Source organism: Pseudorca crassidens, chromosome 16 (assembly GCF_039906515.1).
Source record: "Pseudorca crassidens isolate mPseCra1 chromosome 16, mPseCra1.hap1, whole genome shotgun sequence".
In the NCBI taxonomy this organism is placed as follows: domain Eukaryota; kingdom Metazoa; phylum Chordata; class Mammalia; order Artiodactyla; family Delphinidae; genus Pseudorca; species Pseudorca crassidens.
The window spans coordinates 65,860,378-65,864,046 of NC_090311.1; the positions used below are offsets into that span (position 1 = coordinate 65,860,378).

Genomic DNA, 3,669 nt, shown 5'->3' on the forward strand with positions numbered 1-3,669 from the left:
CTAATAACAGGATATGCAGCCAATGTGGTGCTTTGAGGGAGACTTAAAGCTCCAAATGCATATATTAGGAAAGAAGAATGAACTTAAAGTATTGTTTTTATCAAGACAATAAAGGAGAAAAACCTGTGACTGAGGAGTCTAGCTCCATCCCCAAATCCTGTGTGGAATCCTTGGCCCAACTATAGGCAATTACCAAGCTTTGCCTGACAGGCCTCATGAGTGAAAGCTGCTTTCCCCTCACCAGATTTGGTGCACAATGTTACACTGCAATTTTCTGAAGAAAGTTGTAGTCAAGGACTCAGATTTCCCCCACCTCACTCATCTGCATCCTCATAGGCATATGGGCACTCCTAGCCCTGACCACCTATTTTGAGGCCTCCATCTCAGTGCCCGTAGCTAAGGCACTGTACTTCAACTCAGTACCTTCCAACTCCTAACCTCTTCTTTCTTTCCTTACCTTCAGCCCATGGTCCATGAAGAGACAAGAGCCTTTTGTTAAGCCTCTCCTCAGAGACAGCTACCCCTTTCTGCGCTCTATCCATCTGACCCTCTCCTGCCATTCTATGAAGAAAAACAAAATGGCAGGGAGCCAGAGCTTCCTTTAACCTCTTGCATTATTCACTGTCACAGTAAGTGAATAAAGGCTTGATTAGTACTTTCAGTCTTTCTGTCCAATTGACCACCTCAACACCTATTTTGTTGATAATTGTTGCAGAAAAAAGCACTTGAAAAATTCGGCAATCATGCATGATAAAAACACTCAGCAAACTTAGATCAAAAGGGACTTTTTTTCTCACTCTGATAATAGACATCAATAAAAATACTACAGCTAGGGTGGGGGTCGGTGCGGAGATTCAGTCATGAAGTCGGGATTAGGGACTTCTCCCGCAGTGACGTGGTTGGTGAGCCTATTTGTGTTGTGGCGTCAGGCTTCCAGGTGACTTTACAGTGAGATGCTGCTCTCCATAGGGATGCTTATGCTGTCGGCCACACAAGTCTATACCATCTTGACTGTCCAGCTCTTTGCATTCCTAAACCTACTGCCTGTAGAAGCGGACATTTTAGCATATAATTTTGAAAACGCGTCTCAGACACTGATGACCTTCCAGCATGATTTGGTTATAGACTTCCAGCTGAAGGTTTAAAGGGTTTTTTGATTAACTCAAAACCAGAGGATGCCTGTGAACTCATAGTGCCTCCGCCACTAAGAGACAATTCATCTGGCCCTTTCATCGTGTTAATTAGAAGACTTGATTGTAATTTTGATGAAAAGGTTTTAAATGCACAGAGAGCAGGATACAAAGCAGCCATAGTTCACACTGTTGATTCTGATGACCTCATTAACATGGGATCCAGTGACAGTAAGTACAGATCACAAAATCCGTCCAGGATAGACATAGAGCTAGAAGAAACTGACTTCGTAAAGATCAACTTAAGAAACTCCCTATACATAAATTCAAAAAAGGAGATGAGTATGAGGCATGTGCCATTGATTTGGATGAATATGAAGATGGAGACAAGCTCAGAATCCTTCCGTGTTTCCATGCTTATCATTGCAAGTGTGTAGATCCTTGGCTAACTAAAACCAAAAAAACCTGTCCAGTCTGCAAGCAAAAAGTTGTTCCTTCTCAAGGCGATTCAGACTCTGACACAGAGAGTAGTCAAGAAGAAAATGAAGTGTCAGAACATACGCCTTTATTCAGACGTTTGGCTTCTGTCAGCACCCAGTCATTTGGGGCTTTGCCGGAATCCCGCTCACGTCAGAACGTGACAGAATCTTCAGACTATGAGGAAGATGACAATGAAGATACTGACAGTAGTGATGCAGAAAACGAAGCTAATGAACATAGTGTTGTGGTCCAACTGCAGCCTGATGATGAATAGGATTACAACATCGCAAACACTGTTTGACCTTCAGAGGGTATTGGGTTATTTCCCTTTAAAATGTTTATTTAGGCATATAGTTATTTTGCTCCCTTCAGAGATTTCTGTGGAAATAACTTATTTTTTAGTATTCTACAGGTTAATCAGATTACTGAAACAGGTTTTTTTGACCTGGTATTTATCTGCAGGAGTGTACTTCATTTCACTAATAACTAATACAGACTGGTGCTGTAACTCAAGCATCAAATCAACTCTTCTTTTGGAATGAAATATAGCCAAAACATTAAAAAAATTCCTCAGTATAGCTTACAATTAAGACCTAGATCACAATATGCAAATGTTTCATGTTTTTACACACAAGGTCAGTGCTGCGGTCACCTAGCATGAGCTAAGCCAACTTCCATCTCCATAAAGTTACCTAGAGTTGTTGAGCTGGAATATGGTTGTTCTGGTATTTCTGCCATCATTAGTGAGAGGCGACAAGGTAAGTTAGCATTTTTCTTCCGATCAGCACCACAGAGACTCAAAGCTGTCTTTTTCCTTTCTATTGCCAAGTAGTCTTATCCTGAGAGGAACAGTCTCTACTAGGGCAGATTGCAAAAGGTTGTTTTTTTTTTTTTTTTTTTTTAAGGTTTTTAATACTATAGTGTTATGTATGAACTTGACTTATTGGCTAATGTCTTTGGACTTTAGTTACTGAATTTCAGTATCCTTAAGGATTTTTTGTGTTATTGTGATCAAAGCAAAAAGAAAATGCTGTATAGAAATACCAAACTTCAGTAATTGTTAATACTCAGATTATATACCTCTTAAAAAAGAGCATCTTATGCTAATTAGTCCTGCTAAACTATGAACAGAGGAAATTGTTCAAGTATTAGATTTGCAAATATTGCTTATGTTTAACAGAACTAATGATGTATTTAAACAATGTATTATGAAAAGCTAAATTATACATTATTGTAACTATGTAGAAAATATAGACTTATGTACAGTCAAAATGTTAAGAATTTTTATATGGCCTTGTATGAAGGGAGTTTGAATGTTAATAAACATGTTTTCCACTTTAAGAACTGGCAAAAAATAAATAAATAAATGAATAAATAAAAATACTACAACTAACATCATACTTAATGAAAGCTTCCCTGGTAAGATTTGTAAAATGAAAGAAAGACAATTCTTCCAACTTCTATTCAATGTTGTATTGATCCTACTCAGTGCAATACAATCAAACAAACAAAAAATAACAGGCATACAGATTGGACAGGAAGAAACAAAATTGTCTTTTCTGGCAGGTGACAATTTTATATGATATAAATCTCACAAAATTTGCAAAGAATTTATTAAAATAAGTGAGATTAATATTTCCCAAATGCAAAATAAATATACAAAATGCATTTGGTTTCTTACTGCCTAGCAATAAACAATTGGAACTTGAAAGCAAAATAACACTTATAAAACATAAAAATACCTAAAATAGTTAGAGATAAATTATTTCAAAATATTTAAAGACCTATTCAATGAAAAACTCTAAAAAAAAAAATTGCCAAGAAATTAAAGAACATATAGCAAAAGAGGAAATACTATGTTTGTGGACTGGAAGACTCAATATCTTTTAAGATTATCCACCATTTGAATCTATAGATTTAATATAATCCTGCTCAAAATCCCAGCATACTTATTTGGTTGGAATTGACAAGGCAATTCTAAAATTTATGTGAAATTGCAAAGGACCAATAAACAATTTAAAAAGAAAATAGCAACATTGGAGAACATAATATTATCAGA

General features: G+C 36.5%; 1 pseudogene; it reads left to right on the top strand.

The window, feature by feature from the left end:
• Nucleotides 1–879: 879 nt before the first annotated feature.
• On the top strand, nucleotides 880–2,591 carry LOC137208543 (E3 ubiquitin-protein ligase RNF13 pseudogene; annotated as a pseudogene).
• Nucleotides 2,592–3,669: the final 1,078 nt, after the last annotated feature.